Below are 25,485 nucleotides of genomic sequence, written 5' to 3'. Positions count from 1 at the left end.
AGCGTTTCTCAAAGTGTGGGGCGCGCCCCACTGGTGGGGAATAGAGACATGACAGGTGGGGCGCGAGGAACGGGAGGACATTTCACTTTAATTATTTTTTTTAAAATTATATTCTTAGATTTTTTTTTACACTATGCTTTCATTTTCTATACACACTGTAAATCACTTTGTGATTCTGTCTGTGGAATCCGCTATATAAATACATGTAAATTACTTATTTTTCCTGTAGGCTTTAAATTTTTCGGTAGGAGCGAAAGTTTGACAGACATAGCAACAGTAACTAATGGGGGCGGGGCTAAGCGGATCAAACTTTCGCGCGGATGGGCAGCAGGCTAATGTGTGGACCACAATTACACAAAATGGATACATTTGTGACTGGCACCTCAAAGGTCGTCGAACCAGAGCCAGAGCCAGCGCCTGCAGAAAAACAAAAATCTGACGGGCCTAATCAACCATAAAGCCAACCGAAAAGAAAATATGATGAAGGGTATCTTGCTCTTGGATTCACGGCAGTGGTGGTGGAGGCAGAGGAGAGACTAGGGTGACCAGGTGTCCGGATTTAGGCCGGACAGTCCGGATTTTTAATGCCCTGTCCGGCGTCCGGCGCAGCTTCAAGCCGGACACGTATTTGTCCTCCTTTTTGAGGCACTAGGCTTGAAGAGCGGAGTTTTTCATCTTTGCTGGGCTGCAGCGCAATAGCCAATCAAAGACCGTAAAAAATGCCCCCAACGCAGTAACGTATCAAATGATTGGCTAAGAGCTGTGTCGGATACAAATCTGCTTATCATTGGTTAAAAAAGTAAACAAGGGTCCATGTGCTGTTGCGGCATGACATTGACAGAGAGTTAGCATCATGCCAAAACGCAAGACCTCGTTTAATTCTGAATGGATAAAAGAGAACAAATTTATAACGAAAAGCTTCTGCACACTTTCTCGATGTGATGTCGACGTAAGTAGTCAGGGGAATGCTGCAATTGAACGGCATGCGGGTGCGCGGATAAACATAAAAGTAATAAACGTGCGGCAAGTACCTCTTCAATGAGGACATTTTTTCGTGAAGTTTCGTCGCCCCTGGATGACAAGATAACCGCTGCGGAGCTGTGCAAGGTGTACCATGCTGTAAAGCAGTGGTTCTCAAATGGGGGTACGCGTACCCCTGGGGGTATGTAATGTAATGTAAGTTCATAAACTGAACATCAAATTAAGTAGGCTATTCCATTCATTACCATAAACCCAGAGTTTCCCCCATGCCATGATGGTTTGACCCTCACTAAAATGTCTGTCAAAAAGAAGTGTGAAAAGAAATGCAACAATGCAATATTCAGTCTTGACAGATAGATTTTTTGTAGACATGTTCCATAAATATTGATGTTAAAGAGTGAAGAAATGTTTAGAATTAAGTTCCTGAATCCAGGTGGATCTCTATTACAATCCCCAAAGAGGGCACTTTAAGTTGATGATTACTTCTATGTGTAGAAATCTTTATTTATAATTGAATCACTTGTTTATTTTTCAACAAGTTTTTAGTTATTTTATATATATTTTTCCAAATAGTTCAAGAAAGACCACTACAAATGAGCAATATTTTGCACTGTTATACAATTTAATAAATCAGAAACTGATGACATAGTGCTGTATTTTACTTCTTTATCTCTTTTTTTCAACCAAAAATGCTTTGCTCTGATTAGGGGGTACTTGAATTAAAAAAATGTTCACAGGGGGTACATCACTGAAAAAAGGGTTGAGAACCACTGCTGTAAAGCATCACCAGTCCTACAGAAGTTTAGACTGCGGCATGAAAGTGGACCGGGAGATTTTCAGTGACTATCCCACAGCTAAAGGGATGGCCTGTGGCCGAACGAAAGCCAAGGCATTGTGCGAGAACGTCATCGCTCACTATTCAGTACAGGAACATACCGACTACATAAAAGAAAACAACCTACCCTTTTCCGTGGCAACCGACGCCTCAAATAAAGGAACAAACAAGTGTTTTCCCATTGTGGTAAGGTATTTTCACTTTGATGAAGGCATCCAACATGTCCTGTTGGATTTTTATAGTGACAGCAACGAAACGTCAGAAGCCATAACAAACCAGCTGCTGGCAAAACTTGAGATGTCTGGCTTAGAGGTGAAAAACATGTCTGCATATGCAGCAGACAATGCCAGTGTCAATTGTGGCAAACATAACAGTGTGTATCAGAAGCTGAAACTGAGCCAAAAAGATGTGCTCCCTGCAAACTGTTTGGCCCATATTCTGCATAACGCAACCAGATATGCAGCAAGCAGCCTTGATGTTGATGTGGAACATTTTTTGTGGCATTTTTCTTTTTATTATATATGTTAACTACATTTAAGTCCACACATGTTATGCTTTGTGGCACTCTGCACTTGAAAAGATTCATCTCAGTGGTCACTTTTTGAACACCACAATGTATTGAATAAATACAAATACTGTTAACAAACACTTGACTTTAATATTTTTTCCTATTCAGCCACACAAACATCATCTTTAAACCACTCAAAATTGTACTATAAATAAGGTATACCAGAGTCCTATGTACACCATAGTAATTTATTGATATGCCGCATAATGTCCTCCTTTTTGGTGTCATGGAAATGGTCACCCTAGGAGAGACCCCTGTGTGTTCTGTGTCTAGAAGCGCTAGCAGCAGACAGCATGAGACCCAACAAATTAAAGAGACACCTCGAGACCACACACCCCAATCACGTCAATAAGCCACTTGATTTCTTTCAAAGAAAACTGACAGAGTACCGTCAACAGGAGAAGCGCATGGTAAAAGCTACATCAGTAAACAGTAACGCTCAAATGGCTTCATATAGAGTTGCATACAGAATTGCACAATGCAAAAAAACACATGTTATGTCCTCGGTTTCACCTATGTGCTTATTTAGGTGTCTTAATTTAATAATAATCAGGCAACACGTTTCAACTCAATGCCTCGGATCGCTCCCGTTTATTAACAACTTCGAGAGTCCAAACTCTCACTCCCTCCCGTGACGTCACACACTGAACACATGCTACGGTGGCTCGGACATGACAAAACAGTACATGACACCTCACACAATTGCTGAGCACGTCATTCTCCCCACTGCAATAGACCTGGTGTCAGTCATGCTTAGTTATTTTATTTATTATTGAACTTGATGCAAGTTATACCACAGCTGCACAGTTATTTTATTTATTATTGAACTTGATGTTATGTTATGTTATTGAGTTTGAATGTATACAACTTGATGTTACTTGATGTTCAATAAATTTGAAAATGTTAAGCTTGGCATTAGCGTTCTGTTGGGGCGATGGGGGCAGGTGGGGCTTGAAAACTCCCCCTTGTCCAAAGTGGGGGATGACAAAAAAAAGTTTGAGAACCACTGCCTTAAGTTATGTCTTTAAAAGTCTTTTATACCACCAGGGGGCAGTAAGTCAGTTGGTTAAGCAGACATTCTGTTCTTCACGGAAGCCAGAGAAAACAATAGCAGGTATGTCTTGTTGCTCCCTCTCAATACGGAAGTAAAGGAATCTGCATAAACAATAAAAAATCAAATGCAAGACAGAGATATTCATAAAGTGGCACCTCTAACTTACGAGTATTTTGAGATATGAACTGTCGCTCAGCTTTTTTTATGCTTTAAATCGCTAGCATATCTTGCTAGATGGTATAGAAATGTCACGTGAACGACAAAAGGGTTTGACCCATAACATCCGGTCTTACTTGCTAGCATTAGCTTATAGATAGCAATCAAAATAACTTTGTTTTTAAGTGCTGGAAACCAAACCTTTAGCGGTGGTCCATCTTCCACAGCCTTTCTGCCGACATCCATCTGCTGCTGAGGCTTACTCCTCTGCCCAATGCTCCACTTCCTGTCTGCACCGGAAGCAGTTCTGGGTGTCCAGGGTGGTCTGACGCCCCGCTGTGCTACAAACCGCCAATATCGACACAGCTTCACATGATAATGACCCTCCCAGGACATTGCCCTGAAAAGCGTTCACTCTCCTCCCCCACTACACTGATCGTGGGAGATAGCATACCCAGGAATATCCACTTTTTCAACACCATAACTCGCTGCTATGTCAGTCTTATTGACCAGCCTTACTTAACTTCACCTGTTGTACATGTTGAAGCAAATGAGACGCCAACGAGAACAGTCCCAAAAATGTTACTTACACATTTTTTATCTAAAATTGTGATGTTTGAAGAGGCCAAGGACAAATTAAATTGATTTTAATTTCAATGGGCAGAGCTGTTTTGAGATAGTGTTTTGAGTTAAGAATTCAGGCACAGAACCAACTGAGCTCATAAGTTGAAGTACTACTGTGTACTACTACTGTACTTCTATGACACAGTCATGAAGAGCAACAGTGTGTCATGAATGTGTAATCATGTTTTGTTTTAGTCATGTTTTGTTTTGTTTAGTTATTGGACTCTTTAGTTTCTGGCTTTTCACTCCCTTGTCTTGTTTCCATGGTTACCCATTAGTTTCACCTGTTCCACGTTTGGACTCATTGTGCACTCTTGTTTGTCACCATAGCAACCCATTAGTTTTCACCTGCCCTCACGACTCACGCACCTGTCTTTAATCATGTCACTATTATTTAAGCTTCCAGTTGCCAGGCTGTCTGGCTGGCGACAACATACCCCTGACACACACCTGACACTCTACTTCATGCTCAGTTCACGCTGCTTTCTTCATAGTCCATGCCAAGTAAGTTTTTGTTTATTAATGCCACAGTTAGTGTTTTTGTTTCATTGTTCATAGTTTCTGCCGTTGTGCAAGTTTTGTGTTTATAGTCAAGTTTTGTACTTCCGCCCTTGTGCGCGCCTTTTGTTTGCTTCATTTTTTGTAGTTATAGTGTTAAAATAAATCATGTACTCCCCTTCACGCCACGTATGGTCCAAATCATTTGCACCACGGGAGAACAAATCACGCCATAGTCCAAGTCATGACACAGTGATATGTCCAATCAGTAATATTCTACATTTGTGTCTAATGATGGGAGTTAAAAGTCCTTAGTCAAACAGGGACGACTGTCCAACGTAATTAGGTGAATAAAATTATATCGTTGGACCTTATTCATTCTGGAGCTAATTTTTAACTTCTGTGCAGAAGAGTCAAATGAGGGTAATACATAACAGAATAAAGCCATGCATGTCCTCCCACCTATTATGTCTGTAGAAAAGTATGAGAATGTATTAATCTGGGAGCAATTAAGCTTTTCATTAAAATCTATAAATGGACGTTCATTTATTGATAATGAATAAGTCTTGACTTTACACATTAAGAATGAACATTAAATACTGTTATGTTCCAGTGTTGGTGTCGTGTCGGAATATTGTTTTTTTGCTGCTTTATCTTGTCCTCTTTACTTAATGTTCGGGTTGCACTTCTGTTACTTTTTCAGGTCACCTCAGGGCCGATGTTGGGGCGGTGCAAGGAGACACACCTGCTGAGAATCAGGCAATTAGGCCTTTAAGCCTAGTTGCCAGCTTTTGTGGACATGGTCTTACTAATGTTTCTGTTATTGTTTCTTACTGTTATGTTTCTGACTTTTCGCTAGTGTTTCTTGTTTATTCTTAGTGCTCCTTGTGCTCCGTCTGTGCAAGATACATTTTTTGTTGTTGTAGTTTGTACTTTTCTCGGTTGCAATTTATTGTTTCTGCTTAACTTTTCTCTGGCCTCGTGCTTCACCTTTTGTGTCATGGTTTCATTCTACTTGGATTTTTTTAGGCAGTCAGCGCCATTATGAATGAATCATTTATTTTGATTAATATGTTTATACTAAACAAATGCAACTGAACACAAAGGTTAGGGTTGAAGTGATCTGGATTTGACATGCCCTAACGTAGGCAAAGTTCAAAGGGCTTTGCAAATGAAATTATCACTATAAATAAAATCATAAGAATAATCATGAATTATTTCAATTAAAACCAAAATATTTTGATAAAATACTTTCAGTTTTGTGATGATCCGTTGCCCGGATCATGTTTTGTTTAAGTTGAGTATTTCCTTAGTTGTTGATATAGTTATTTTTCAGCACACTGGTTTGTTTCTTTGTTGCCATGGGTGCTGATTATAGTCACCTGCTTCTGATTAGTAGTCGGGACGCTCACCTGCTCCCGGTCACTAGTCATTATTCCGGCCTCTCCCCACACTCTGCCTGGATGTTTAGTTTGTTACACGCAACAGTTATGTTGGTTATCCTTACTTCTTGCTCCTGATTTTGGATAGTCTTTGGTTAAGTCTTTACCATAGCTTCCCGTGCAATCGGCACGCTTTTCTGTTTTTGTATTCTTGCTTGATTTTTTGGAAATAAATAATCTCTCTCATCTGCACGCTGCTTCCGGACGTCCATCTGCATCTTGGGGAAACGACTCGCGCATAAACATGCGAACTAGACGTAACAAGTTTCATATGAACAGTTTTACAGCCTGGATTTAACCATTGCTGTAGTAAAAGTCTGTCTCATATCTTCTGGAAAAATGTTCCAGATTTTAGAAGCATAAATGCGAAATGCAGGCTCAGCATGTTTAATCCTGAGTCTGGGTACCAGCATGCCACTCCCTGAGGTTCTCAGTCAAAGATGGTTCTAACATGTCAGAGATGTACTTTGAAAAGACTGTTCTAAAGACTATTGTCTGAGAAAGTTATGGTTCTTATTGCGCTGTTGGCCATGTTTTCACTCGTTCCTGAAATTACCATCATTCATCTGGTAAATATTATCCCAGTGTCTCTTAGTGCTAGTCTAGTGCCCTGCCTCCCAGCCTGGCTACTTGTTTATATTTTGTGTTTCTTTTTTTGTGGTACATGTACTATTGCCTTTTGTTATCTTCACAAACTGCTTGAGTGCCATATTAAATGACTATTTTAGTTCCATACCTCTCCTGCCTTTGCATCTGGGGTCCAGCATACAAAGCCGTAACACCATCTAAGCAAAACACCCACCTCTTTGCTTTGTGTTAGAGTTAATACAATTAATTGGTGTAAAATCTAGTCTAAACACCCTTGAGGTATTTATTCTTCACTAATATGTTTATTCCACCAACTAAATCTTTTAAGGGCTTTTGCACACTATAAATCTTACTACCGTAAATTCCGGACTGTAAGCTGCTTTGAACCCTGCGACTTATAAAACAGTGTGGCTTAATTATGAGTTTTTCTTCGCTGACGACCAAAACAAACAAGCAAAGACATTGAAAAGGTGTGTTATTGTTTGTGCTACAACGCTATCTTTTGGACGAGTTCGCTCGCTGCAGGTGCTGCAGGGTGACGTGTGCAGTATTTCCTTTTGTTTAGTGCTTTCAACTGGAAGTACTAGTACCGTTCCGTCTTCTAGTCTCTCTGGCATTTCTACTCACATGGATTCTTCAATCATTACTCCAAGTAATGTTTATTAGTTTTATAATGTAACTAAAACTATTTATACTTATTCATCGATCCCATATGTGATGTCTGTCGAAATGTTTTCATGCATATTTATACTATCTAACTATGCTATCGTAATGTAATCAAGCTAGCGTTGTTAGCATGAGCTAATATGCTAACACATCTACAAGTTTCTGTGTTAGTATTATTATCTTACTACGGCATTATTTTTGTATTGTTTCAGTGTTACAAATTCCTTAGTAAATTCACCAAAATGTCATCGTGAAGTTATTGAGACTGTTTAGCCGATTGCAGCTAGTGGGTCCATGACGATGAATTATGTTTGGTTTGATCAGCTGTTTTACTGCTGTGTTACAAATTGGATCCGATTGGATGGTTTAGTGAGGTCCTTGGATCGGCCCCCCGGGGGGGGTCTACTCCGGCTCTGGCGGAGGCCAAGAAGACGTACCAGGCAGTGAAACGAGAATAGTACACTGTTTTTAAATCAATCACCACACTATTGAACACTTATTTTTACTATTTTGGCCACTCTAATATTATACAGTTTGAACAAAAATTCTGAACATAAGAAAATAAAACACTGTACTTTAATCAAGTGATTATTTAGCGTACCATTAGATGGAGCTCGCGTACCATACCACAGTTAGAAAATCACTGCCTTAGACAATATTTATTTTACTTTTTCAAAATGTCCCCTTTTTGACTTCTGTAGAATTCCCTACATTTCACTCTTGAAAAGCTCCACAGAGCAGCAGCTCCTCTGGTTAGTCATGAGGGAAAACCCTTCCTACATAAGCATTGGTTGTGGGGATGCTGAAGAGAAATGATGCAACGGCAGTTGGTGTTGGTGTATTTGTGCTTTTAATCTTCTTAGCAAAGGAAGATCTTCTTAGCAAAGGAAGATCTTCTTTCCACAAGTCACACAGTTGTTCCATGTCCTTTTTCAGAAAGCGCCTAGTAAAGCTGCGACTACCAACTAATCTTTAAAAATAGTGGACGAGTCATTGACTACTTTAAAGGGGAACTGCACATTTCTGGAATTTTGCCCATCAGTCACAATTCTTATGTGAGACAAGCACAAGTTTGTTTGTATCAATCAAACACATTCTATTTCACTAGTGCCTCAAATGTTTTCACAAGTTCACAACATCTCCTGATCTGAATCGATATCTGGGGGGGAAAAAAACACATGGGTGAAAGAGAAATTTAAAAAAAGGGATCACAGATGTAGGGGCCCAACTTCCAGGGTGACCGGCTGCAATGGATGTAAAGTGGGTACAGTCACTGATTTGTTACATTAATATTTCTTAATTGATTATTTAAATTAATAGATAAAGTGGCAGTACAGTCTATAGGCAAACTAGCAGATAATCATGGATCTTCTTCCAGGCTCATCTACGCAGAGATGTCTATAGCTGTGCATGGAAGAGTGGTCCAACGGGTCGTCCATCCTGGGTTTCAATTCAGGTCAGTTAACACTTCCTCCAGATTGGTGCCTCTCCAGAAAAATTACCGTGGCCACCTGGTATCCTCTCCAGGCTGGAGAGGGTGGACAGACCAGAAAAGTGATAGATCAACTTGTCTAAAAAGACTGGAGTATGTATTTGAGTTTTAAATTGGGACGTGAATGCTTCCATTTAGGTAGTAGCATCTCTAACTGTTGCTGGTAGAGCAATCCAGACTACTGAAACCTGAGTGGAAAGCGCTAGAGAGCCTGCAGACTTTTTAGAGCTCTGGAGTCAAATATGTTATGATATGTCAGACCCACTCGACATCCATTGCATTCGGTCTCCCCTAGAGGGGGGGGGGGGGGGTCCTCTCCAAGGTTTCTCATAGTCATTCACATCGACGTCCCACTGGGGTGAGTTTTTCCTTGCCCTTATGTGGACTTTGTACCGAGGATGTCGTTGTGGCTTGTGCAGCCCTTTGAGACACTTGTGATTTAGGGCTATATAAATAAACATTGATTGATTGATTGATTGATGTTACGGTTAGGGCTGTCAAATTTCAATAACGGATCCAATTTTTTATCAGGCGATTAACGCGAACGCCTCCTTTTTGACACTCTAGCCGCAGAACTTGGCTGCACTTCACTTGCTACTGATGAGCCCAAAGCAAGCAGAAATGGACAGGGGAAAGTCTACCTTATGGAAATATCAGGTTCAAAGCCATGCCAAGTTGTTATCCCGACAAGAAAGGACTATTTTCCGCCGCGAGAAGAGGCGACACACCTGCAGCAAACGCCTGCTGCGCGTGTCAATCAGAGGTGGGTGGTGCTTGATTTCCGTGTTCAGATTACGGTTAAGGTGCAGTGATAACATAACATTTAGATTGTTACTGTGACTGATTTAGTAAGTAAAATGACATAAAAGCTAAACAGAAATGAAAGACGGTCGGCAATCTCAGATGTCATTCTGCCAGTATCTGGCACAGGACACAGCTGTTGGAGTGGGTTCAGCCAGGTCCTGGGTGCTGCACTGGGGGCATCGCCACATTCCAGCATTCGCAGACATTAGCAGTAATGTCAACACCAGGGCTGCTACCAGGTTTAGAGCTCTAAGGAGTAATCAGTATCCTGGTACTAGAAGTAATGATGGAGATGGCAAACCTGGCACTGGTCATAAGGACAGCTATGGCTCCAATCACACCGTCAGCAGTCTTGGTCATGATGGAGGCTGCCTTGATCGAGATGATGGAAAACCTGGTACAACTGATCATGATGGTTACTACACTTCATATTTGACACTTGTGGCTACTCTTCCGCCTGACTCTTCAGATGATGAGGAATCAAACCAAGCCATAATTGCCAGTATGGAGAGTCACACACATAGTATGTGATCTTAAGAGATCAGAATAACGCTCAAGAATGATGTGATCTCATAATTAAAATTGCATCTATATCCCTCACATTATCACATCCAAGTTTTGGATTAAATGCTTGCTAACATCAACATTTTCACAAAATGCAAATTGCTGTCTGATCTTTTATTTATGATTTTGTGTTTAAAGTGCAGAAAAAGTCCAGGTCCAAGAGATACTGCTGGAACTGTCAAGCAAAATTGGCACAAAGAGGCAGTGCGAATTTTGTATAAATCGCTCTGCTGTATGGAGGGAGCCATACGAGGCTTCCAAAGGATATCCTACGACCCAACTTGATGATCTGTGTTAAATTCTCTGATTACATGGGGAGAATAAGTCTAAGTCTAAGTCTAAGATGTAAAGGAGTTGTTTTAGGAGGACCAAGAAGGAAATTCTTAAGGCTGCTGATGGACACTAATTGCCAGGTCACCCATGTTTGAGGGAAAATAAAAAAAACATGAACTTGGCTCTTGACAGTACTGCCAATGCCTGGCTTTAAAAAAACATATTATGAGCCATTGGTTGTGATTTTGATATGCTACTTGTAGCTTTTAAACAGATTTACAGTTTATATAATATAACACTGGAAATCCAATGGTTTCATATAGTAGCGTGTTTTAATGTATTTCCTCAAATAGTGATGGAGGTCTTATACTCACCTCAACTATAAAAGGCTTTGATAAAGTGTGCTTGTTTGAGAGGCAGGGCTTTAGGCATAGTCAACAGGGGTTACAACGGAGCTGTGTTTTTTAGCTTTAGCAGTTAGCAGTTCGACGCCAGCTCTTTTGAATCTTTTCACCGGATTGTGTTACCTTTGCTTAATAAAGAGTGTGAATGTGCTTCGATGGCTGTCATATCTTCTTGTCAACAAATGGGGTATATTTTGGATGGCAAGTTTGTCACTTCAATCATTGATTTGTTGTTCAATATTCCCATTGTGTACGTGTGCCTATGTTGTTGTCTGCTGTGTCACAGCGTGATGGTGCCTCTTCCTATTTTATATCCAGGTCATTTTAGTTCAGCGTTGCCTGTTGCTTTCACTAGTAAAAATATATTTCCTGCGTTGAACTTGCTGCACCTAAGACACTGTCTTGTTGTCGACATAAAGTCACATGAAAAGTAACGTGCCACGTTACATCAAGCTATTGCTCATGGCGTTGTAACGGACCTAAACATAATTAACTACCCGTTACTAGTAGTAGTGTAGCAGTGTTATTAGTTATTACAGGGATGTTCAAAGTGTGGATAGGGAGCCATTTGCGGGCCGCAACTTGAAATTTGATGACCTGCCACATATTTTATGAAAAAACAACAGTAAAAATGGAAAAAAAAGAGCAAAATGATATAATGTAGTGAGGAAAAAGCTGACATTTTGTGGGTTCACTGTCGTGTCATTAATAGTTAGATCAATGTCTGGAATTACACAGTTATTATTTGTTTGGAGTTCAGGTAGTGGCTCTTCTTCATCAATGCCATATTAGTTGTCAGCATCAAAAATGCTGTTTATAGTTGGATGGATTCCCGGGTCCATGTATGTTTTGGTATTTACATTTTCTTTTCATAAAGGGAAATCAAAAACGACTGGTTTATTTGAATTTCATTTTAAAATACATAAAAGAAAAGTTGAAAAACAAACTCTTTTTCATTTTTAGTTTTGAAAAGAAAAATGAATATCCCATTTTGACGTCTGCATATAAAGATAGCTATATCCACTTAGATGGCTAACATGTAAAGAAAATATTTTAGACATGGCACAAAGTTCCAGTACTTCTACAGACATATCTACAAACATATCAATAGAAACTGAAACTGAAAAGCAGAACGAAATTGATGAGTTTCCATATTCCGACACCGGAACCGGAAGTAACGATTTTAAAGACAGGACCGCGGACTGTTCTGTAAGAGAATCTGTACTATGATGTGCGATCGAATCCCTTTTTGCCTCCTAAATCATTTTCTGTGTAGGGCACCAAAGACATTTTAGGCAGATACACGGGTACTGTAGTATCCCCGCTTTTACTTTGAAAATTAAACTTCCGGTGTCTGCAAATGAAAAAACATCCGTTTTGGTCTGTTTTCATCTTCATTTTACTTTTCAAAACCAAAAAAGAAAGTCACTCTTGTTTTTCAATTTTTTTTTTTGTATTTACAATTTTTTTTCAAATAAACCAGTCATTTTTTGTTTTTCAATATCCCTTTTTGAAAACAAAAAATGAAATACCAAAACATACGCTGACCGTCCTGCATTATTAATGGCACCCAAATGCCACCGCTGAAGAGGTGTCTGCCCCCTTTGCATAGAGAGGCCATGGTTGTTCCACTGATTGATGAGTTCCGTAATTGCTCTTTCAATTCTTGGTAAATATACATAATGCAGACAAAATACATGCAGTTCATTTAGTGAATCTAGGACATGCTGTTCCTCCATGAGGTTAAATATATGTATTAAGTGTCTAAAACTCTTTTGAGTTCTGCCCAGTCTCTCAATCCTTTGGTTGTATATTGATACACCTGTAATAACACTGTTCAAGCCTCTTCTCTCCAACATAAAACGGGCAACATTTATATTTTCCATACCATGATCACATCTAACCGTTCAAGGCAATCCTAAATTCTTAAGTTCTGTACTGCATTTAGAAATAATGACAAGACTGTTGAGGCTCTGGCCTAGTGGTGAGAGTGTCCGCCCTGAGATCGGTAGGTTGTGGGTTCAAACCCCGGCCGAGTCATACCAAAGACTATAAAAAATGGGACCCATTACCTCCCTGCTTGGCACTCAGCATCAAGGGTTGGAATTGGGGGTTAAATCACCAAAAATGATTCCCGGGCGCGGCACCGCTGCTGCCCACTGCTCCCCTCACCTCCCAGGGGGTGATTAAGGGGATAGGTCAAATGCAGAGGACAAATTTCACCACACCTAGTGTGTGTGTGACAATCATTGGTACTTTAACTTAAACTGTTGTTGGACAAACACCGTAAGTATATAATAGTCCGGCTGAAGTCATCCACACAGCCCCGAAAGACCATCCACCACCTGTTTGCCATCAAAATGCCTGTTGGCCAAAGATATAAACTTAAAACTAAATATACTGTATGTACATATATATATGTATATAAATATATATGCTGATATATATGTATATGCACATATATATACATATGTGTGTGTAAGTATATATAGACGCATATACACACATTGGTGTGATTATACATATATGTCTATATGTATATGTGTATATACATATACAAGATAATGTCTGCATACACATGCACGCGCACACACACACATTTATAAACAGAACAAAAATATTAACGCAACAATTTGGTTTTTGCTCCCATTTTTCATGAGTTGAATTCAAAGATCTAAAACTTTTACTATACAAACAAAATACCCATTCCTCTCAAATACTGTTCACAAGTCTGTCTAAATCTTTTTTCTTTGCCAAGATAATCCATCCCACCTCACAGGTGTGGCATATCAAGATGCTGATTAAACAGCATGACTTTTAAACAGATGTGCCTTCGACTGCCCACAATAATTTGACGATGCCGGCGTGCCACGTGGTTTGGACACCCCTGCTATAGACTCTTCAATATATAGCAAGATGACAACTAAATGATCGCCCAATAGGATCCACTCAATGTAGGCTTTGTCGAACCCGCTAGCGCTGAATCCTCAAGCCGCGCGATCTCTGGTTTCCGAGTATGTATGCTTCACCAGCATTTGAAGTTTTCTGTAGATGTGAGTTACAATAAAGGTTTTAACGTGACAATACAGAATACCTTAATGGCTCAATTCTCGGTCTTAGTCTGTGTCTGTACAGTGTTCTTCAACTAATTCCTAAGCATGATGCAGTTCTCTGCCATGACATACTGATGGACACGCAGTGAGAAATCTGTTCGGTGGCTATACTGTATTTGGGCGGTCCTGGGTGGCCAGTCAAGGTTGTTGAAGGTGGCAAATTATGGTCCCCTCAGTGGCTCTTTGTCTGGCCTCATGTTCATGCAGCAAGTTGTGAAAGCATCTGTACAATTATCCTAAAGGTTTCCGACATCCCTATCATCACGCACACCAAGAAATGCAGATACAGTTTGAGTGTGCTCATTAAGCTCTCAATAAAGCCTCTCCTGATGGAAATTGTCAGACTCCTCTCTTTGCAGCCCCTTAATGCATTGCAAAACAGCAGTAATAAAAACTAAAAACATCCTCTCCTTTGCCTCTCTCTTCGAAAAATAATGCCTGAATTTGAAAAATGAAGAATATCAGATGAACATACATTGTGATTGAAGCAGGGGTTCAAGTGTTTCAAAGTCAGCAAAAGCACATGTACTTCCCTGTGCGGAGTCTTCCTGTTTCTGTTTAACTATAAACTTTATATTCACTACTCAACTGTTATAGTTCCATCCATCCATCCATCCATTTTCTACCGCTTGTCGCAGGGGTGGCTGGAGCCTATCACAGCTGCATTCAGGCGGAAGGTGGTGTACACCCTGGACAAGTTGCCACCTCATTACCATTTTACATCAGAACATTTCAGAGTGCATTTTACTAATATATGGTAAACCTTTTTAGTAATTTTAGTGCAAAGTGTGAGTGTGTTAGAGCATTTCAGTCATATATGTGAGAGCATCTCAGTAGTGTGTGAGAGGACTTCAGCAGTGTTTGTGAGAAGATTTCAGTAGTGTGAGCGGATTTCAGTAGTCCATCCATCCATCCATTTTCTACCGCTTATTCCCTTTGGGGTCGCGGGGGGCGCTGGAGCCTATCTCAGCTACCATCGGGCGGAAGGCGGGGTACACCCTGGACAAGTCGCCACCTCATCGCAGGGCCAACACAGATAGACAGACAACATTCACACTCACATTCACACACTAGGACCAATTTTAGTGTTGCCAATCAACTTATCCCCAGGTGCATGTCTTTGGAGGTGGGAGGAAGCCGGAGTACCCGGAGGGAACCCACGCAGTCACGGGGAGAACATGCAAACTCCACACAGAAAGATCCCGAGCCCGGGATTGAACCCAAGACTACTCAGGACCTTCGTATTGTGAGGCAGATGCACAAACCCCTCTTCCACCGTGCTGCCCGGATTTCAGTAGTGTGTATGACAATAAAATAATGTAGTGTATGAGGATTTCAGTAGTTTGTATGAAAATAAAACAATTGTAGTGTATGAGGATTTCAGCAGTGTGTGTGAGATGATTTCAGTAGTGTGTATAATAAAACAAAATCAGTAGTTTGTACGACTGGATTTCAGTAGTGTGAATGAGAAGATTTCAGTACTGTGTGAGAGAAAATGTTTTCAATTGTTTGTGGTAGTATTTCAGTAGTGTATGTAAGAGGTAATTTTGAACTTGGAAGACTTCTGTGAGTGTCCTTTATTTGTGCTGAGCTAGTCGTCATCATTGTTTTGGCTTGTTAATAGACGGTTGATCCATCATTTCCTTGTTATGTTTGTTTTATATAAGGTATTGTATAGCACTTTGTATTGTGGTCAAGGTTTACAAACCCTAACCAAAATAAGGACTTTTGTCGAGGCTGCAACCCATTATTCGGATTTTAAAAACATTTTCGTGGAGAAAGCTGCTTTGAACACTTCCATTTACTAACCCTGCTCAAGAATCAATTAGGTTTGTACGATGTTAGGCTGTATTCGCATATGATGTCGCCTAGCAGTAGCATATACAGTAGAGATAATTGATGATCCAGAACCCTATATTGTTGAGCCTGAATATACGGAGGATACACTACAAGTTTTAGAAGCTGAGTGATAAGCAGATTCAGCAACTTGTTTGTGAAGTCAGACTAGTTACCAGGTAGTTGAGTGCAGTCTTGCAGAAGTCGGTAAAATTCTGTTCAGTTATTGCTGCTATTTTGTCAGGAAAATATTGCGATTACTCTAGTCTTCATTCCAAAGAAGAAATCAGTTTGTTGCTGTTGGAGCTTTGTCTTGAGAGTGAGCATTATGTCATAAAGCTTGTCTCATCCTGACCCTACAACAGTAGCACAACTTTTTGGAATATCTTCATTATGTTTAGGTAAGCCAGGTAGCGTCTTACTCTCCTGATCTGTTTTTGAACAGCTACCATAGTGTTTTGGGGCACTGATTATTTCCCAGTGACAAGAAGTAGCTATTGATAGCTACCCAGCTGCCAAGTAGCCTCTGCACAGCAGGCCATTGATTCAACCATCTTATGGGTAAATATCTATGTACAATCATTGCTTTTTTCTGCTCTTTGCCTGAATCTACCTGGGAGTTATCTGACGCGTGGCTAATGATGTGGTGAAAGTTAATGATGGACCTCCAGATGTGTGATATATGATTTACAACTTACATTATATTTCCATCTGTTAAAATTCCAAAGGTCAAAATACAGTGTAAAAACTTTCCTGCCACCAACGGTCAAGACTCCTTGCAGTAGCTTCCCCAGAAAACATTGCAATGGTCCTTTTTATATTTTCCTGAATGATTAGTGTACTGACCAAACAACGTAGTGAAAATAGCAAAATTGAAAATTATACAATTTTGGCTCGAGCACACTGGTCCCTTAATGTGACTAGCCATGGGTATCATTGACTGCCAGCCAATCAGAATGCAATCAGTCATCAAGGATTTGTTGGAACGCTGAGACTGGGCTCATCAAAATGCATTTATGTAGCTGGTTTTAATCCTGTGTGAGTAATGTGTTACATATCACTTACTCAATAAACATTTATTTGTAACTAGCACTTTTAAAGACACAATCTAAGTTGTAGAAATGTCGAGAGGACTAAATGTTGAGAGGACTGGACCGTGTGTTTACTTAGAACTGGTCGAGATCTACAAGGGCTCACAAGTCGACATTCACTTCTGTCACATTCTTGAACAGGTGAAATCTGCACAATTATAATTGCTTTCCCCATTTAATCCCCATATAACCACAAACCCATTCTTAAATACTTATGTAAAGATTAGTGCAAATAATAAACAAAACAAATGTATATTAAGTACATTTGTTTAAACTTTACGGTAAGTTTCTTTGTGTCAAACACTCTAACAAGTTACATTAAAGAACATTAGGTGGTAACACTTATTTACACAATTTAACATGTCTGAATATTAGTAGGATGGTGAGAAGAAAAAGCTTATTGAGTACCATGTACCATATTTTTTGGGCTATAGAGCGCACCTAAATATAAACCGCACCCACCTATTTTTTGTACACATTTTATTTTGGACATATCGACAGCACTAGTCTAAGCCGCTGGTGTACGTATTGAAACATTTGATATTTACACAACGCTTGTGTTCCCTATTTTATTAATGGACTCCTGAGAGAGATCTGTGGTCTGAGTCTGAACAGGTGGTGGTAATGGAGTTGGTGGTGGATTGACAGTGGCAGCAGGCATGGTCAGTACAGACACAGTAGCGGTTGTGCTGTCTGAATGAAGACACTGCCAAAGCTGTCATGTTTCCTCCAGCTTTTCTGGGCTGGTGTTTAGAGGGGATGATATGTTCATTAATTTGCTCATTTGTCTTATGTATTGAGAAATATAGGTATCTGCTTTTGTAGTTGATAGTAGAATGATGTTGGGGTCCCCGCTGGAATTGTGGAAAGGAGTGTGATATTCCTGAGTCACAAGCTTGAGCATGTACTTCTTTCTGCAGTGTAATTGAGCAGAGCATACATCTCGGTCGTTATCGGAGTGGACCAGCACTTGTGGTCCAAGACAAATAACTTTCCTCCAGCCTTGACAGGTCTCGTGCGGGCACCGGAAAGAGAAGGCTTGAGTTGACTTGTGAGTTCTAGACATAAATTAATTATCTGGTTCAAGCGAGATAACACTCTGAGAGCAAAGAGACAAATGATCAAGTTTTTGTCTAGAGCCTAAAGTGTTGTGACAGTCAGCATCTGGAACAGGGGCCCCATCAGCAGCAATAGTAATACAGCAATAGTAATACCTGTAGTTGTGGTAGCAGTAGTATGAAGAGAGTGTACAGAGAATTTGAGGAACCTGCTGAGAGCTGTGGACGAAGGCTGGGTTGGCTTTTATCTTTGTGCAGACACAATGCATGACATGGTTCACTTGTAGTGTGGCCAATGTCCTTTCTACTCTTATGTTTGTTCCCGTATTTAAAAAGATCTGGATGACATTCTGTCATCGTGTACAACACCTGGGGAAAATATAGAAGCACTAGTCTTGGAGGATGTTCATGCAGTTGTTTAATTTTGTAGAAAAAAAACAGGTAAGAAATGACACAAACCTATAGTCATTTTGAATGGCAAGTTTCTGGCTTTGAGAAACACAAAAGGAAATTAAGAATACAAATTCTGGTAGTCAGTAACAGTTTCATTTTTAGATCAATCAAAGCAAAAAAAAATAATAGAATCACTCAGTTGTTAAGAAAACATATGTAAGCATGTAGAACAAATACAAAAACACTACACAACACACCACTAGTACTTTGTTGTACCACCACTGGATTTTATAACAGCTTGCAGTCTCTGATGCATGAACTTAACAATTGACAAACAGTACTCTTCAACAATCTTGCTCTTACTTTCTCATATTGCTGTTGTCAGATCAGCTTTGTGGGTTGGAGTCTTATTAGACTTATTGGACTGTACACTGCACCAATGACAACCTTCATTTGGGCCCGGGATCGTCCCGTGTCTTGACAGACAGCCATTCGGATCCTCCGGCTCGTTATTTTGTTCTATAACCCGAATGATCTTGAAGAAGTTTAAAAGGATTGTCTTACTGAGATCAACTTAAGCACCTCATTATAAGCTCAGCGCCTTGCTTCTGCAGCTCAACAATTTGACTGAATTTAAAAAGAAAACGCTTTTTTGGTTTATGCTCTCAAGAGATCTTGACTGAATAACTGAGAGACAATTACATTCAAAACACATTTTTCAGAAGATTTTTGCTTTTAAAGGTTGTGGTCTTGAACTCTTGATTTGCAAATGAACAGCATATTTCACTTCACGTTTGCAAGAAAGTGATTACTCAAAATTGTTTCTGTCTCGCACCCATTTATTCTTTTTTGCATTCAGAAGCTCTACTAAGAACTTTCTTAAGCTCCAACAGTGCAAAATGTAAATGATTGGAATTTTTGACTTGGTCTTAAAAATGTTATTATGAATATATAAAGAAATGATTCCAAAATTGGTGTCACTGTCTTTTTCTTTGTTGGATTTGAGCTAGGTCCCAGTGTAGGGCTGTGCATTTCACACCTAGGCCTTTAGTAACTGATTAAAGTCCAACTTTAATAAATACTTCTCTTAATACTGTTATGTCTGTTGATCATGTTTTTGTTTGGCTAGGTTCTGTTTGGTTTTTGGACTCTTTTAGTTTCTGTTTTTGCTCCATTGTTTCGGTTCCATGACTAGACTTCACCTGTTTCACGTTTGCACTCACGCACCTGTTGTCAATGATGTCACTATTATTTAAGCCTGTCACTTTCTGTTGGTCGGCCTGGCGACATTACCCTTGCTACCTCCGCGACCGATGCTACCTTTGAGATTCATGTTTAACATAGATTATGCTTCATGCCATGCCACATTAAGTCTTTTGTTTTATGTCCATAGTTTTTGCCTTTGTGCTAGTTTATTGTTTTCATAGCCAAGTTTGTTCTCCGCCTTGTACACGCCTTTAGTTTGTACCTTTTGTTAGTGTTAAAATAAAATATGTATTTACCTTCACGCCATGTCCGCTCCAACTTTTATTGCATCTCGGGAAAACAAAACCCCCAAAGTCCTCATCTTGACAGAATGTCGCCAGCTGAAAGAAGTTTACCCGCAAGGAAGTTGGACGAGGGTGCGTGGGAGTTCCTGCGCGCGAAAGAGGAGGAAATGCTGCGCTATTCCTCCGTGGAGCGCAGAGATCTAATGTGGGGGCCAAATGGAAAACTTATTCCATTAAACTACGTGTGGCCCCACAACGTTGGCGCGTCGCTCCATTCCCGGAAGCGCCGGCAAAAGCGAAAGCCATCAGGAAGGGTTTCTCTGAGCCGGCGGGACGCGTCGCTCCCGCGTCGCTCCCGCGTCGCTCCCGCAAGCTCCTCCCCCTCCGGGCGGTAGCAAGGAGCAGGCAGCCCGGCTTCGCCCTGATGACGTCACGGACCAGGAAGATTTTTTTTCTCTGAACTCTTTTTCCTATTGTCACCCGCCTCCAACCAAAGACTCTAAAAACATGTTTTTAGAAATTAGAGCATGTCAATTTAGGTCATCCAAGATTCATGCCCCACACACATCACAGGACTTTTCCTTTTTTTTTTCACCCACTGAAACACAGGTGGGTAAAAGAGAAAGACATTTTGGACAATTTAGAGAGGAGGATTCTAACCCCTTCCTGACCTCCCTCCACCCACGCCAAAAAACGGTTCCAGACCGAGGGGAGCGCGTCTGGTATCCGCTCCTTGGGGGGGGGGGGGGGGGGGGGGGCGAGGGCCGGGAACTGTACTAGTGGGGTGGCTCAGCTGCACCATGCCAAGCCACAGCCCCCAGCCCGGCCGCCACCACCGGTCTTTCGGCCTGCTAAGCCGCAACCTCTGGCCCGGCCGCCACTACCGGTCTTTCGGCCAGCCAAGCCGCAAACCCCAGCTAGGCCACCTCCGCCGAAGCCAAAGCCACGACTAGCACCAGTAGCTGCACCACGGCTGGCACCGCGGCTAGCTGCTCCACGGCTAGCTTCACACCAAGCGCCAAGGCTAGCACCAGCTCCAAGGCTAGCACCAGTAGCAGCACCATGGCTAGCACCACGCCCAGCTCCAAAGCTAGCAACATGCCAAGCTCCACCACGCCAAGCTACAGTACCTGCACCATGGCAGGTTCCTGTACCTGCACCACGGCAGGTTCCTGTAGCTGCACCACGCCACCAAGCGCTGCCCGTAGCAGCTCCACGCCGCCAAGCGCCGCCTGTAGCTGCACCACGCCGCCAAGCGCAGCCCGTAGCAGCTCCACACCGCCAAGCGCCGCCCATAGCAGCTCCACGCAGCCAGGACTCAAGCCAGGACCCACGCCAAGACCAACCAAGCCAAGACCCAAGCCGCCAGGACTCAGGCCAGGACTCAGGCCAGGACTCAAGCCAGGACTCACCAAGCCAGGACGCACCACGCCAAGACCTAAGCCAAGCTTTGTCTGCTGCTGCACCCACGCCTGCTTCGTCTGCTGCTTCCATGCCTGCTTCGTTTGCTGCACCCGCGCCTGCTTCGTCTGCTGCAACCGCGCCTGCTTCGCCTGCTGCACCACGCCGAACTTCGTCGCCTGCCGCACCACGCCAAACTTCGCCACCTGCCGCACCACGCCAAGCTTTGCCGCCTGCCACGACGAGGACACGCGCATCCACACCTGCCACGACAACGACACGCCCACCTCCTCGTCGGCCACTGATGTGGCCATTTCCTGGGCGTCCACCACGCCAAATGCGTCCACCTCCTTGTGGGCCACGGCCCACCTCGTCAGGTTCGCCGCCACCTGTTTCTGCCCCGGTGGATTCGGGGACACGCGCTCTGGCGACCCACCGCCAAGTCCCCCTCCCGCCCTCCTATGACTCTTGATCATTGTTTGTTTTTTGTTTTTTTTGGACATCTGGGATCTGTCTTTAAGGGGGGACTCTGTCATGTTTGTTGATCATGTTTTTGTTTGGCTAGGTTCTGTTTGGATTTTAGACTCTTTTAGTTTCTGTTTACGCTCCATTGTTTTTGTTACCATGACTACCATTAGTTTCAACTGTTTCACGTTTGCACTCACGCACCTGTTGCCAATGATGTCACTATTATTTAAGCCTGTCACTTTCTGTTGGTCGGCCTGGCGACATTACCCTTGCTCCCTCTGCTACCTCTGCGACCGATGCTACCCTTGAGATTCATGTTTAACATAGATTATGCTTCATGCCATGCCACAATAAGTCTTTTGTTTTATGTCCATAGTTTTTGCCTTTGTGCTAGTTTGTTGTTTTCATAGCCAAGTTTGTTCTTAACTTTACTTTACTTACTTTAGGAAACAAGACATGCACAATAGTGGCTTTTCTAACAAAGTGTCTATTTATTTTAGTTATGTTTAAAAAAATTTTTTTTAGCACATTCCACAATACTGTGACAATAATAACTGTAATAATTTTGGTCTCTATAATCCTGACATGAAATCCTCATATTGTTAAATCCCTACTGTATTGTTACACACATTATTACAATGTGTCTTCTACTTCTGGAAGAAAGAGAAGACATATGGACACGTTTCACCGGTAGACACCAAGACACGAAAACCCTGTAGCTCGATTTTCTCCAGGTAAACTACAACTAACTTGAAGCGCCATCTGTAGGTTAACCATCAGGACATCTACCCAACAGTAAGTAGGCCTAAATTAATATTTCCAAATGACTCGTACTGTACTGAATTACTGATACTATTACAGACAGTACAGAGGGAGCTTTAGCCTTTGGAACCATAGGCGAGCTTGCCTGCCAATTCAATGAGCAAGATAGTTGTACAGTGCACTATAATCGATGTCCTTGGCACACTGTTCAGCTATTGATTGCACAATGGAATGTCCACCAGAGCTGTTGCCCGTGAATTGAATGTTCATTTCTCTACCATAAACCAACTCCAAAAGCCTTCCAGAGTATTTGGTAGTACATCCAATAGGGCCTCACAACCGCAGACCCTGTGTAACCACACCAGCCCAGGACCACCACATTCAACAGGTGCACCTCCATGATTGCTTGAGACTAGCCACCCGGACAGCTGCTGCCACAACAATTGGTTTGCATAACCAAATAATTTCTGCACACTGTGAGAAACCGCCTCAAAGAAGCTCATCTGCATGCTCGTCGTCCTCATTGGGGTCTCGACCTGTGTGGGCAAATGCTCACATTTGATGGCGTCTGGCACGTTGGAGGGGTGTTCTCTTCACGTCTAAATCTCGATTTTCACTGTTCAAGGCAGATAACAAAAAGCGTGTGTGGCGTCGTGTGGGATAGCGGTTTACTGATGTCAACGTTGTGATTGGACTGGCCCGTGGTAGGGGTGTGGTTATGTTATGGGAAGGCGTATGTTACGGACAACAAACGCAAGTGCATTTTCTTACTGGCATTTTGAATGGAAGGAAGGTCCATACACTACAGTCCGCTTTGAGCATTTCATTTTATATATGGTGCCTCTTTTCTGGTGTTTTGCATTTGTTCCACCTTATTGGATAGTGCCTTCTGTGTTAATATAAACAACCAATAGCGTCCAAATGACTGAAATGTCACTAACAAGTTGCCAGGTACTGTCTGCACAGCCACAGTGTTGTTCTTTGTTCCCTTGTATAGAAAGTTATTGCGTGTATTTTACTTACCTGTTTCACACTGAATTATTTATCTTAAACCGTCAGTGTGGACAGGCTTGTAACAACTCTTATGTCCATGCGAGTGTTTATTTTGACACCAGTTTTTATTTAGTTTTAGTCATAGCCTTTCAATGAACATGTGTTTTAATTTTAGTTTGTAAGTCTTCTAAATTTAGTTTTAGTCAACGAAAATAAACATTTTAGTCAGCTAAAATGACAGTCAATTTAATCGATTAACACAAAGTATAAACGATAAGGCCTCTTTAATGTTTAATTGAAATCACCTTTATTTATGTATTTATTTATTTGTTAAACTCAAAAGTAGCATGATCTTATGAATACAATGGTCAAAGCCAACAAATATAGTTCAGGTACTCTTTCTATGTTTAAGCTACTGGCAAAGCAGGTATGTATGTGTGTATTGAATCAGAGTTACAATGCATGCCTTTATTATAATTTGTTTATGAACGCAGGAGAACCAGAAGCAGCAAAAACACATAGCTCATAGTACCCAGTAAAAGAGTTGTAATTGGATATATTTCCAACTCGTCCCACCTATGTACCAGGCGAAATGTAAAAATTAAATTTAATTGGATTTTGTTTCCGTCAACATTTTCCTCTCGCTTTATCAGTCAACGAAAATGTCAGTTAATTTTGTAACTGACATTGGCGCACAACAAACAGATAGGGGAAACACTGCAACAGCCGTTTTTATAATTTTCTTCCAGAAGCTAATAATCAGTTGACAGATTAAAAAACAACAATGCACTTTTAGCAAAGCTGTGTACTTTATGTCCGGTTGCAATTGTCATTGGCTTCCGCGCCCAAATAGATATAACAAATTTAAGTCCCAATGCTAATCACACACACACTAGGTGTGGTGAAATTATCCTCTGCATTTGACCCATCCCTATGTTCACCACCTGGGAGGTGAGGGGAGCAGTGAGCAGCAGCGGTGGCCGCGCTCGTCATTTTGGCGGCCACCGCTGCTGCCCACTGCTCCCCTCACCTCCCAGGGGATGATCAAGGGTGATGGGTCAAATGCAGAGAATAATTTCGCCACACCTAGTGTGTGTGTGACAATCATTGGTACTTTTACTTTAACTTTTAAACATGGCGGACTTAACTAAAATGCGCAAACATCCCGCACAAATCAATGGTAAACTTTTACAATTGTGCCATCAGCAGTGTCCTAACTTATGTTTTTTTAGTGTGGTTTGCTAGCTGCACTAAAGCGAACCAACATGCCCTCCAGCGAGTGGTTAAAGCGGCGGGGAAAATTACAAGGACAATACTCCCAGAGATGAATGCCATGTACACTGCTCGCTGCCTAAAGCGAGTACACAACATCCTGAAGGACAGATACCACCCAGCACATGGCCTCTTCAACCTGCTAGCCTCCGGAAGGAAGTATAGATCGATTCGCGCCAGAACCACCAGAACGTCTCACAGTCTGTATCACCAGGCTGTGAGACTGCTAAATGAACAGCCTGCACCTTTACTGCCCCCGACCATCTTAATACCTCACTCTTCACCACCTCAATAATAGTGCTCTGGACATTGCATTGCTACAACATCAAAGTAACACCCATCAGACATCTGACTGTCCCCCCCCCCAACCCCCTCTTATCGTGATCTTCTTGACAATGCTAAAATGTTGTCAACCTGCACATCAATGCAGTTTCTATGCCGCTAGACAAAGCTCAGACAAAATCTCGTTGACATGTACGACTTAAGTGTTATTATGACAATGACAATAAAGGAATTGATTGATTGATTGATTGATTGATAGAAAATAACAAGGAAAATATTGCCATGTACGAACAAACTTTATTTGGCAACAGCGTTGATTTGTTTGTTTAACTTAAAACCATTGTCTATAATGACTCCAAGGCTGGTAGTTGTGGGAC

At 41.5% G+C, this 25,485-nt stretch overlaps 1 protein-coding gene across 1 annotated transcript in view; it reads right to left on the bottom strand.

Moving 5' to 3' along the window:
* Nucleotides 1–25,485, bottom strand: part of pcdh10b (protocadherin 10b) — an 875,015-nt gene that overhangs the window by 117,882 nt on the left and 731,648 nt on the right. The window lies entirely within an intron of this gene.

Source organism: Nerophis lumbriciformis, linkage group LG19 (genome assembly GCF_033978685.3).
Source record: "Nerophis lumbriciformis linkage group LG19, RoL_Nlum_v2.1, whole genome shotgun sequence".
In the NCBI taxonomy this organism is placed as follows: domain Eukaryota; kingdom Metazoa; phylum Chordata; class Actinopteri; order Syngnathiformes; family Syngnathidae; genus Nerophis; species Nerophis lumbriciformis.
Note: the sequence above shows the minus strand (reverse complement) of the source record. Positions and strands in the feature narration are given on the sequence as shown.